The sequence below is a fragment of the Galleria mellonella genome, unplaced genomic scaffold, assembly GCF_026898425.1.
Source record: "Galleria mellonella isolate WM207_F2 unplaced genomic scaffold, CSIRO_AGI_GalMel_v1 utg424, whole genome shotgun sequence".
In the NCBI taxonomy this organism is placed as follows: Eukaryota; Metazoa; Arthropoda; class Insecta; order Lepidoptera; family Pyralidae; genus Galleria; species Galleria mellonella.
Window position 1 is genome coordinate 1,636,553 of NW_026442097.1, and position 13,894 is coordinate 1,650,446.

General features: G+C 34.4%; 1 protein-coding gene across 2 annotated transcripts in view; it reads left to right on the forward strand.

Annotated features, from left to right (window-relative positions):
• Positions 1–12,187: 12,187 nt before the first annotated feature.
• The window catches only part of LOC116413730 (uncharacterized), a 30,381-nt gene continuing 28,674 nt past the window's right edge, over positions 12,188–13,894 (forward strand). Inside the window, exon 1 of one of the 2 annotated variants that reach the window (XM_052898285.1) lies at positions 12,188–12,350. The gene's annotated coding sequence lies outside the window, so the exon portion shown is untranslated. Of the gene's footprint in view, positions 12,351–12,461; positions 12,830–13,894 lie in introns of those variants that run through there. The other variant, XM_052898286.1, reaches the window with a different exon arrangement.

Here is a 13,894-nt window from a genome sequence, read left to right on the forward strand (position 1 = left end):
CTTGTAAGTTACATATATAAAATAATCTATTTATAAATGTTGTGAGCAAGGGTGGACTTATCTCTGACAGAGATCTCTTCCAGTCAACACAGTACAGTAAGAAAGCATGTTGTTAGCGGGCAGCTGAAGTGCTACAACTATTAATATATAAACAAATATACAGTTAAATAAAATAATAAAATATTACATAAATACATATAATACCTACCTACTTATATAATAAATGTTAAAATAAATTAATATATTACTTACATTAGAAATTTAGTTTCATGATTTTAAGATTTGACAGTTCAATTAGAAAAATAAAAAAAGAAATATAACTCAAGGGAAAGAAAATGTTATTTCAACCTTTTCTTGAAAGTGGTAATAGAGGGACTCTCTTGTATGTGAGAAAGGAGTTTGTTCCATAACTGGACAGCTCGATACGAGAAAGAAGAGTTACAGTAGATAGACAGATATGATAAATAGACCCGCAAAGGCATTGTTTAATTGTACAACAGGAAATAATTTTTACTTATTTTAGTATCTTTGCACTTCTAGGTGGTTACATAGAATCATTTCATAATATCTTAAATTTAAGGACAGTGCTGACTGGTCATCATTGATCAACATGGTAGCAGTGACTACTTATTCTGTGTGTCCATAATGGGTTGTAATAATGATAATTCAATATGGAGTACCAACATGAACAATTGACATGTTATGAGCCCGAAGGTCCAGTTTGTACCAATAAGTACATAGTTACATGAACCATCCTCGCGTGCCGTCACGATGTTGGTAAGGTCAACAGAAAAACTGTAAACACTTGGACCAAAATTAATATAACATAGGTACTTTGAAGACGCAAATTGAACAAATACCTTCTGGAGGTAGTTTAAGAATTAAAAAACTCTAAAATGATTTTTGCCTTCTGATACATATACAAACATTGTTTGTTTTTTGGTATGTTTTTTTTTTCATATTTATATGCGTTGTGTTAAATATTATCTTAATGTTTTAAATATATTAAAACATTATTGTTAATTCAAATGGAAGTGTATAATAATATTATAAAATATGTATTTTATAAGAAATTTACAAATATTGTGAAATTTTAATGTTTTATCTGCTAACCGTACCCCACAGAATAGGCACCTTCGTCCGGTACTATCTCTTAAGCGAATAAATCTTTTTATTATGTTAATTGTCTATAAGTACTGTATGACATGGGCACAAACGGAAATTATAGAAACTCATCCATCGACTATAGACTACGTGTCTATGGTTACGTACCTATTGATATCATTACTTGTCTAAATTTAAACCAATATTATAAAGAGGAAAGTGTTTTTTTTTTTAAACAGACAACCTCTAGGGTTTTTTTTAATACAAGATAATGGAGTGGTAACACCGCCTGCGCTAACGGTATACGCTGGCTGGGCACCAGTGAGGGATGATAGGTGTGAATAAAAAGGTAAGTTAGTTACAGCCCCTAAAATGCAGCACGATAGTTTCCAAGGGGACCGCGGGGAGGTCAACCTGACATATGTTACTAACAATGGAACTGGCAATCCGCACAGTGCTGGTGGACTTACCATCCCATTTTCATCTATTAAAATAAATATACCTTGTCTAATTGGCGTCCACACGGATTCTCTGGAAAACATCGCGGTTAATTTCTAGTGAATTCATCAAGACGGGTTCGCTGACCTGACGTCGTCCTCGTCTATTGTCTATTAAAAAAAAAAAAGTTTATACAAGTTTCCTTAAAATAATAATAATGTAAACTATAAAAGAATTCTAATTCAAAGAAAGCAGGAAATGATATACATACCAACACAACGTCACCTATTCAAACGTGAACTATTACAAATTAATAGTGTATTAAATGATAATTAACAATTATCTCATCGCTACTATTGTTATAACAAATTAGACCATAGACAATATGCACCATTATTATCAAATTAGTCCGCGCCGTTGACAATGCGCGCCAAAAATGGCGGCCACCAAAATGGCGGACAATTACCTATCAATTGCGCGCCGAATACGATCAGCTGCCGATTGTATGCAAAAATGGATGCGCTAGTTGATTAGTATTGTATGCGATTCGAATGCAAATCGTTGTTTTAGTTAAGTAATCTTATTTTCAAGAAATATGCTATGATGGTGCTGTTTTATATGTCTAGACGGTTTCTATTAATATAGGTACGTCTAGACTCACAATCTATGCACATATTTTATCTAGTAACAGCTCTACAATATCCTGTAACTTGTCTATGATTAACAAGTCTGTTACAATGGAACTTGTTAAAAAGGTCACTAACATTTGTTGAAACTGTCACATAAAGATTGTCTTAATGAATTAATCTAAGATTGTGTCCCATAAAAAAAACGACTTTAATTGTGACCATAATTTTGATCTAAATATTAACCCTTTGTACTCCAGCCTAGTAACTCATAGAGGATACAAATAACTCATTAATTTATCAATAACTTATTATAATGTTAACGTAATAAACATATTATAAACGCCATAAGATAAACAGATTTTTAAAAGGCCGGCAGCACACCTGCAATGCCGCTGGTGTTGTGGGTGACAATGGGCGGCGGTTGTCACTTACCATCAGGTGAGCCGCATGCTCGTTTGCCCCCTGTGTTGTAAAAAAAAAGATTATTTCGCTTACCTAAGTGTTAAGGGTGCTGAGTCAGTAAAAAAAACCGTGTCATCGTACCCGCGACAGTGGATTCAATGTTAGCATTTTAATGTCGCAAATACGACGACAACGGAGTGCAAAGGGTTAAACTACTGAGCCGAGTTTGATAAAATATCTATGGGACCAATCTGTAAGTATATTCTTTTAAATAGAAAAAAGAATCTCCGAAATCGGTTCACAATTGACGGAGTTATGAGGTGTCAAACATGGAAAGAATACAATCGAGTTGAGAATCTTTTTCTTTTTAAAGTCGATTGATTAGTAATAAATCGAAACAATATTTTTTTTTTTTTTTACTCATATTTAGATATACAATTGTTTAATAGATCATAATAGAATGGATAACCCACTCGTTATCGGTACACACTGGTGGTGCACCAGTAAAAAGTGATATCTGCCAATTGTGATGATGAAAGTAGTTTTCAGAGAAATTGCGTAGAGATCGACGTGATATATAACTATATATGGTGGTATATGGCTAGCTATATGGATTTTAAACCCCATTACTAACAACCCCTTACCATATTATACGACTGGGCAAAGCCCAGTGGGCGTCATCATATTGGTTTGTTTGATTTATGGTCGAGTCAATTGATTGATTAATAAATAAATAAATTAATAACTAAAAGTTTCATCCCAATCATCTGGACGAGTGGCGATCCTCCACCGTGCGTTTTTCAAGGCACTTTCTTCCACGCACAACCACTCTTTGGAATCAACTTCCAGCAGCAGTATTTTCGAACCGATACGACAACATGACCTTTAAGAAAAGAGCATATTCCTTTTTAAAAGGCCGGCAGCACACCTGCAATGCCTTTAGTGTTGTGGGTGATCATGGGCGGCGGTAGTCACTTACCATCAGGTAAGCCGCATGCTCGTTTGCCCCCTGTGTTGTAAAAAAAATTATAATGTAGTAGATCACGTGGATGTCGTAAGAGACCACTAAGGGAACTTATTGTTTGAGGGATTGGTAGCAGCGTCCCTCTTAAAACATCACCAAAACCTAACTGCGGTTGCCAACAAAATTTTTGTGGTATAAAAAAAACTCTAAAAGCACTTAACCAAATTTAAAAATTCTTTGACCTATAAAAAGCTACGTTATTAGCGAATAAAACGGATTGTATTTTATTGTAAAAATCCGTGCGAAGCCAGGGCGCTTAGCTAGTTGTCACTGTGACAGTGGTATGCGCGCGCTTACGTCACTCGTCTTTGTCGGCGCGTATGCATGATCGACGCTGATCAGTAGGCTGCGCACGCGCATCGATTCTAATGAATTGGCCATAAATCAAGTATAGCGACGGTTGCAAGCGATTAATTGGTCATAACGTTCTCATAAAACATATCAAGCCATAATATCCACACTAGGTTGGTTCAAATAAAACTCTTACTGAAAACACAAGATTGTGTCTTGAAATTTTTTTTTTTATTATGTAAATAATTAAAATATTTCCGTCATCTTTGAAAATGGCAACGTACCTCCGCCATATTGTTTTTTTTTCGTCGTCGTATCGGCCGTTTACTATCCACTGCTACATATAGCCTCCTCCATAAAGAGGGATTTTGCCTCTAGTTGCCACGCTTGGCAGGCGGACTGGCAACTACAGTTTGGCTGTTGGTGATGTTTTAATAGGTACACTACTGACCATTCCTCCTCCATAAGTTCCTTGAGTTGCCTCTTACGACACACACGAGAAAAAAAGGGGTGGCCTTCGATGCCGGGACCTACACGGTGTTATTTTTTTTTTTTTTACTTTATATCCAATGGCGTAGACTGGTTATACCTTCAATGCTAAAAAAAAATATTTTACAATACAATTAACAGTTGAGTTAATTATGTGTATAGTAGTTATTTTTATATACAAACCCTATATACGTTTTCTCCTTTCGGGTTCCCAAGGTTAACTGCAATAAATCCCTTTAAAGAATATGTCCACCTGGGTACATTTTTGTTATAACCTAATAACCATATAAATAAATAAATATCACCCGGGATGATATAAAGATTCTAATTATACCCCATATATTATGTGTATGTTTATATTATATGAATTTATCAAATATTGCTTTAGGTATTTTTTTTTCCTCTATTTAATAATGCATCACCGGGGGGAAAGGGATTGTTAGTAATGGAGACTGAGAATCCCATTGCTAGCAATATACCCAACCAGGTTGACCTCCTCGCGGTTCTCCCTGGAAACTGTCATGGTTAATTCCTGATGAATTCATCATGATGGACTAACTGGCCTGTTTTCATTCTCCTCTATCACCCTTCACTGGTGCTCCGCCAGCGTATCCCGTTAGCGCAGGCGGGGTTACCATACCATTTTCATCCATCAAAAAAAAAAATGCATCACCTACGTATTTCTCGGTTTACCCAATAGTTGACTGGTAGAGAACACCGTCCGGTGTTAAGTCCGCCAAATGTACATAGAATTTTACTGTGTATTAAAGTTTAAATAAATATATCCAAATCTGTCCAGGCATTTAGAAATTATGATAGATTAAAGAACATGGTCTTAGTTAGGGGCGAGGGGGGCATTAAGAGGCAATCTCCTACCTTAAAAAGCCCAATTCCCTACCTTAAAATGAAAGGCCCCGAAAAAATTTAGACAAATTCGCTTTTTCGATGTCACTTAATTATGGCTTCTGCCCTAACAGAAAGTTCTTTTGCCTTACCTTAATCTTGGATCTAGATACGGCCCTGATAAAGTTACTCCCACACGTACGTACGTGAACCTTGATAATATTGCATTCCATTTTTGGACAGCCGTGTAAAATGTTTCAAAATAGAATTCACACACAGATGGATAAAAAATTTACCTACTTTTAGCGATTCATTTATATTGGGACACTATTTAAATAATCTAAGAAAAAAACCTATTTGTTTTACATTTTTATAAAACGGAAAGCAGTATTTATCATAGCCTTAATAGACTATTAAAAAGTTAATAATATTATTCATAGACAAAACCATAAAGTCTCTCTCATATTGTCTATGCGTAAATATTCTATCGCAGCACAGATTTATGCCAAAGCCATAAAATTATATGGCCAACAGGTGCGTTGAAAATAAACATTATAAAGGGATGATTGCTTCCGATTTGGCCGTGATATGGATGTTAATGAGTTTGTCAATAACCTTAAATGCTTTATAAGCTCAATCATAGGCGTGGTTAAGACGCAGGGGGGGGGGGGAGGGCGGATGGGCCAGAATTGTCCAGTGCCCACTAGGACGATCAGTGGAGCTATTGACTATATGTAAAGACGTATTCGTCATGGTCGTAGAATACTGACCGATCTTTATACGTAATCTTTGTCAGATCCGTCAGTATTCTATGACTATGACGATTTCTGAGAATACATAACTTGTCTTCTTTAAAGGCCCAAACTTCCCCTGGAAAATATTCTTAAATATATCAATAAACTTAACTTTTGTACCGGTTTTGTAACTTACGTGTAATTAGATCGAAAAAGATCGACTAGTTTCGGGACCAATTCGGGACCCTTAATCAGTCTTAAGCAGACGAAGATGACATGCATCGAATGGTGCCTCATGCGTCTTTTAAATTATTGTAAACCTACCATCAGGTGTTTCCCTAGCTTTTTTTTATACAACTTAGAATGGAAAACAAGCTGACGGCCCACCTGATGGAAAGTGGTAACCGTCGCCTATAGACATGAGCAGTACCATGGACATAACAGAGTATACCTACTGTTTCGTCCATGATACCCCCCATGCGTTGCCATTCCTGAGGACTCAGGTGTTATTCCTCTGTACCCTGTAAATTCACGCCATATCCCATCCTTCAAACCGAAACACAGGCATGCAAACACTACTGCTTCACGGTTGAAACACGAATGGAACAGAGATACCCAAGCAATCGACTTTTGTACAAAGTCCCCCTTTGTCATTCGAAGTTGCATATATAAAACCAGCCAATAATAGCCAATGACTAACTCTGTATGGATAATTTGTTTTTATGTTTCGCAGTAAAATCAATAAAGTTTATTCGCATTGTTTTATCGTATTACAGTTGCGTGACTTACTTCTTGATGAAATGACAAAACAGTTTTTTTTTTTTTTATTGGATAAAAATGGAATGGTAACCTCGCCTGCGCTAACGGGATGCGCTGGCGGGGCACCAGTGAAGGGTGATCGATGAGAATGAAAACAGGCGAGTTAGCCCATCATGATGAATTCATCTGGAATTAACCATGATAGTTTCCAGGGGGAACCGCGAGGAAGTCGACCTGGTTGGGTATATTGTTAGCAATGGGATTCTCAGTCTCCATTACTAACAATCCCTTTCCCCCATCTTGACAAAACTGTTTGCTTTTAATAGTGTACATACTTTAGCTTGCTAATGCATGTTGGAACTTAAAACCTAAAGGTTAGAACTTAGATTATATAGATCATGGGTGACCGACTTGAACAGACCCAAAATCTAGTGAACAAAAATTTTACATACACATTTTTTATACACAAGCCTGCTATGAATTGAGAAAAATGACAACTGATGGTGTATCTTTCGTCCTCTTTTTATTAATTATATTTGCATAAGAAGAAAGGAGACAACCATATGAATTACAGTGTTTATTTTATCATTCCTTCTATGTAATTCCTTGTTCTTAGTATTGAACATAAGCGAATTATCTTATGGTTGGATCAAATATCCGTTTGTTGATTAAAACCGAAGATTCCTTTTCGATTTCCCGCCAAAAAATGGCGCCAAGTGTCATCATTAGAAAAAAATTAAGGACGCGTAGGTATGTCTGTCAAGCACCATTGTTTGCTGCGATATTACTAAGAAACTGATCTATTGTTCTATTCAGAGAAGTAATTATGTACTGGCACTTCCTTCAACGATCTTTTAGATACATTCTTATTATCTATTTACAACTTAGAAAGAGAATAATAAAGGGCCGCAGGTACTACCCATTATCTATGACTTACATGGAAATAAAAGTCATTCTATTAATTCTAATTTCAAAATTTCATATTATTTTTAAGCAGCTTCCAAAAAGTGGTTTAATATTTTTCTTTATGGGCGCTTTTTTTTAATGGGTGAAATGAAACGCTAACTTCGCTGCGCCATCAATATTCATTGACGGAGTACCAATGAGGGATGATTGGTGAGGATAAATACATAATTAAGGGAGATAATTCAGGGAGACCGCATAAAGAACAAACTACTTATATTACTAACAATACTCACTAGGTCCTGCTACTAGCATTTCACTCCCCAGTCGCTTTCCAGCAATCGCTTCCCAGTTATAATGCCTAAACAATGAAGTCGATTCTTAGGAGCCATCTCTCTAGACCAAAAAATTTATGGTTTTATGAATCATTAAAAATAAAATTTGTAATATATCTTTTCTTAAATCTATTAAAAATTTTGTTCTCTTTGATCGTCAGATAAAGATTTTGCTGTAAATAATTATTTTTTAAGATTTATTTGTATTAAATTACAATAATGTTTTAATCGAAAAATATTTTTTTTTAATGATAGGTTTAGACAATGGCGTTAAAGAATCGATCCCAATGTTCCCAATAATAAAATATCGACTCGTTACATTAAAATAAATAACTTTATCAGGTGTTAAGTAACCACGTGCGTCTAATCAATCGATTCGATCAACCGTACCGGACGCAAACTTTATTCTGTGAACACGCATTTTGACAGTCAATGAAAATAATCTTCGTAAACATGACTGGCCGAAAAGAAAACAATGCCCATATAAACCATAGACAATCGCGCCAAATTTCCAAACAAACGCACCACAGATACGACCACGATATTATCTGAAAAAAACAACGACACTAATAAATAATAAAGTGGAAAGTGACAAAACAATATGTAAATATCATTATTTAGCCGTTGTGCACCGTCATCGAACCAATTTGTTGTTTAGAACGCCGCCATGTTTTATTGGTTGTAAAAACTAAGGGAGCTATGGAGTAGCATTGCACCTAACATTAGGACTTGCCCTTTTTTTCTTAGTATGGAGAATTTTGTCCGCTGACTGGCTCGCGCTATGCCTGTCTCCCATTAGGCTAAGCAGAAACAATAGTAATCACATAGAAAGGGCCACCCCTTCCTTTCCCGTGGGTATCATAAGAGCCGACTAAGAAGGGCGAGGAATGGGCAGCAGCGTCCCTCTCAAAACATCACCAAACCTTAACTGCACTTGTCAGTCCGTCTGCCAAGTGTGGCAATTACTGGTAAAAGCCCCCAAGAGGGAGACTTATGTTCAGCAGTGGACCATTAAAGGCTGATATGATGATGATGATGATGATGATGATGATGATGATGATTGTACTATAAATAGCATTAGTACCGATATATTTATAAATTAAGTCAGATGCAGTGATTTAGCAGATTATATTGAGATTAAATAGGTTTTTTTTATTTACTTTTTTATATTTTTTTTCGTAATACTCATAAATGATAATTATTAAAAGTTTACGAATGCCACGAACACCTCGAATGTTTATCTGGAAAGTGACGAAATAATAATAAAAAAAAATATATAAACAAATCAACGACTCTATGGAGTTCTGAATCTGCATTTTGAAATTGGAACAGTCATAGACAATAATGATGGTATCGTTTGCCGTTTAGCATAGTACAAGACGGGTTTGGCAACAACCAGAAATAGAGATTTGTTTAAAAAGTATTTAAGTATATCAAGCAGGTATACTTTACTAAAATATATTATAAATGTGAAGTGTCATTTATTTGTTTGGGTTTACCACTTAACCAATTTTGGTGTATATTAGGTGAAATATAAGGTCATCAATATGTCTAATCTGGGGGGAAAGGGATTGTTAGTAATAAGATTTAACAGCTCCATTGCTAGCAATACACTCTACCAGGTCGACCTCCACGCGGTTCTCCCTGGAAACCATAGTGGTTAATTCTTGTTCAATTGGTCACTATGGGCCAACTGACCTGCCTTCGTCCTCACCTGTGACCCTTCACTGGTACCCCGCCAGCGTATACCGATAGTGTAGACGGGGCCACCGTTCCATCTTCACTCATTAAAAAAAAAAAGTCTAATCTAATGAAATGAAAAAAAAACCTGCCTTAAACAAACAGAATTATTTATTTGTTTATACTTTATTGTACACACTAATTATACATCAAAATACGAGAGATATAAATATAAAAAAAATCAAGCGAGCTTAACTCTAAAAGAGTTCTCTTCCAGCAACACGCAAAGTGGAAAGGAGCATCAATGTCAGCGGATAAAGTAAAAACAACTAAAACAAAACACAAGTTTATAATAAATAAATAACTAGTAAATTTATTTATTTATTTCATTAACTGGGTGAGCTTACAGTCTCCCAATATGCTCATCCAAGAAAGATTTAATACAGTAACAAATACTGTGTAACTATAAATAATAATAACAATAAATACTATATAACAATAAGTCTTCAAAAAACTAATTAGAAAGGAAAATTAACCCTCTGACCGGGTATCCCGCGATTCCCGCGTGCAGTATCTACTAGTTTAATTGTACGCATCCCGCGATTTCGACGTGCTCGCACTTTCTACGCTTATTGACGTTGTTGTCCCGCGATTTTTGTTTTGCTACATTAATATTGTTTCTAGGAATCTCGCTAGATGGCTAAACACTCGTACTGCTATTTGTTGTCAAGGCGATATGCGAAAATGTAGCAAACAAAAAAAAATACGGGGTCAAAGGGTTTTTTTAATGGGTGATAATGGAATGGTAACCCCACCCCCCCTGATAGGATGAAATCATTCTATCATCCCTCACTGGTGCCCCGCCAGTGCATACCGATAGCGCAGGCGGGGTTACCGTTCCATTATCATCTATTAAAAAAAAAAAAGATCGAATTAGAAATGAGGATGTTCTATTTAGGGTTAAAGAAAATGAACAAATTATAAAAACTATTAAGGTAAGGAAGGGGAAAAAATGTGGGGACACTGGATACGACACGACGAACTTATGAACATTATAATAGAAGGTAAGATAGAAGGAAGGAGGGGGAGAGGGAGACCGAGACATAGTTACATCAGGCAAATCAAGGAAGGAGTTGGTGTCGGGTCGTATCAAGAGGTGAAGAGACTCGCTGCAAATCGTAGTGAGTGGCAAGAGCTCCGCCGACAAGAGCGCAGCTCTTAAATAGGAAATGAATGGACGAGATCTAAACAAAATAAAATTGTTTTTATATGCAATTATCTATCTATACTACATACCATATACCAATAATGAAGTAGCACGTTCGTGATTCACTGTTCGTCCCAAAGGTTGACTGGTAGAGAACGTTACTAGCGTTAAATCCGCTTTTTGTACCTTATTTTATTTTGGTCAATATAGTTGTTTAAATAAATAAATAGCTTTTTTGCCTAATACAGATTTTAGAAGTAGAAAAATCAGAGAATTTAATTACTTCCAGATGCCGTATCAAGGCTAGTTTTTAAGTTAGACCTTTAGGAAAAACTGTGAAAATTGCATCCAATTTCTTGTAGTAATCAGCGTGATACCGGAACAAACATACAGACAGACAGACAAAATTTTTAATAAATATTGTTTTGGCTTCTATTGCTCCTGTCAAGACCCCTCATATAACATTTTTTCTTAAGTATCATTTAATGGCCGACCTAAAATGAATGGTAAGCGTGCATGGTGTTAGTCAATCATGCAAGGGCTTTTTAATGACCATGTAATTATAGACATAGTACACTTAAATAAATACACATAACGTTAACAGAGATTTAAAAGAGTAACTGTTGAGTTTCTCGCGGGCTCTTCTCAATAGATAACAACTTTCCGAACTCTGCATTAGATTAAAAAAAAAAATTACGATTTAAAAGTGGTTGTAAACAAGTCTATTTAAATAAAGATTATTTGAATTTGGAATTGGTATATAGGAAATATGATAGATGTAAATTTCAGACTGGGCTTTTGTAATTGTCATTGTTTTATATACAGATAAAAGAAAAAGTGTCTTATTATTGGGCAGCTCATTGCGATGATGTATTATCTTCCATTTAGTAACATATTATTATAGTTTTAATACAATAACTACTGGTTTATTTTATGTGTTTATTACATGATCTGATTGGTTTCGGTATCAATTCGTAACCCTTAATTATAAGCGGTTGAGACGCTTGCACTCTATGACGCGGGTCACAGAAATAAAGTGAAAATTAAGATATAATTTGTAAATTAAGTGTACGTTTAAGATACCTAGCCTGCCATCTGTTGTCGAATAGCACATTTAAAGTCTATTACTAATTATATTGGTTTTTAAGTCTATTTACATAACTCAAAATATGCTTTAAATTTTATAAATAAATTTAAGTACATAAATAAACATTAATACTGAAAAATCAAATTGTGTACATTTTTATAACAGACGATACTACTAATACCATCTGTGATCGAATAGCAGTACCAAAATTCTATTTATAAAATTTAACCTTGTCTATGGTATTTGGCATTTGGCAGTGAAGTTCAGTTTGACAGTTCTAATGTAACTAGTGGTCATCGTATTTTTTTACCTCCTTGCATTTTGATACCAAAATATTAGTTATTCGCAAAGTGGTATTACGTGAACAAGATGAAAATAAGAGCCCACGCACTTCGAGAAAGGTGGAATGCGCACCGCTAGCATCGGTGAGTACCAATAAAAGCGTGTAGTTACTAACACTAATGTCCTTATTTTTAACTGATTAAAAAAAACTGTAGTCAATTGCTTGTTAACCTTTTAACTGAAAGTGGTAGACGCGTAATTTGACGCTGCGTCGTGTTTAATTTTATTACGATTCCGTTCGTCGCCGCATAGCGTACATTACCCATATTTAAAATTTGTTTTCGGCGGTCCAAATTGTTAAATAAATTGTAATCATTACTTATCATAAATTGTTTTGTTATCTATATTAGAACAAAATTCACATTTAAACCTTTGATTGGATATAAACTGTGCGATATCGTTAACTAATGCATAGTTATCGTTATTTTTTTTTTCTACAACAAAAAAAAAATCTAATCAGAAGTTTCATTGTGTCGTGTACCATAGTGTGATTTGGTGATACCGCGGTTTCAGGGGGTGGATAATCGACTTTGGATTTGAATCTTAAAGTGCTTCTAATAAGGTAGGTTTTTTTTTTAAACTATTTAATATTTTCCAATAATACCTAACAAATTTTACAACTGGCAGCAAATAGGAATTTTTTTATTTAAAATTATTTATTAATCATCTATCTGAAATCAGAAATGCAACTAAAAATTCAGCCAGTATCAAAAATTATTTGTCTATGTAAATATACTTTTTAAATCATAGACAGAGTAAAGGAATTTAAATCACCAATGCCCACATAATGGGCTTTATTAATGACACTGGTATATTGGGCCTTGATATCTTTATAGATAAAAAACTGTTACATATCTTACGCTATTTCTATCTAATAAAATGAACCTGTTACTACCTATATAAACTACTGGTTTGTGAAACTAGATATCCGTGAGATTACATATAGATAAAACTGTGATTTCCTTTTAAATCACAAATACATTTAGAACAACTATTTCTACTGATAAAGACATTTATGAATATTTTCTTTTGTTTCTCTACTTAGTCTTAGTATTTTTTTTTTATTCCAAATTCTAATTTTGTATTTATTTTTGTGTAATCAAATTATTAATAAACTTTTTTATTATCTGAGACATGGTATAGCTACAAATGTATTATGCCATTTTTTTACTTGTATTATATAATTGGAACCAATGAATTAAAAAAAAATATTTTAGTTTATGGGTTTTTTATTTTATTGATTATCATCAAAACATTATTTATTCTCTATTTAAATATAACTTACAATAATCATTATTGGTTAAAGACTCTGTTTATTCTATTCTATAAAAACATATTTACTTAATATTTAATATATATAAAAATCAAGATCTGTAAAAACAATGTTCTGTCAAATAAATGTGTCTATCTATCTATCTACAACTTAGAATGGCAAACATGCTAATGACCTACTTAATGACAAGTAGTAACATCACCTATAGACATGAAGAGTATCTTAGATGTCACAGAATACACTGTGACACCCATGACTTATAAGGGAACTTCCACTAGCTATAACTCCCGACATTGCTTGTTAGGTATTATTGTAAAAATAATCCTATGTATTAATCTAGGACATGATCTATCT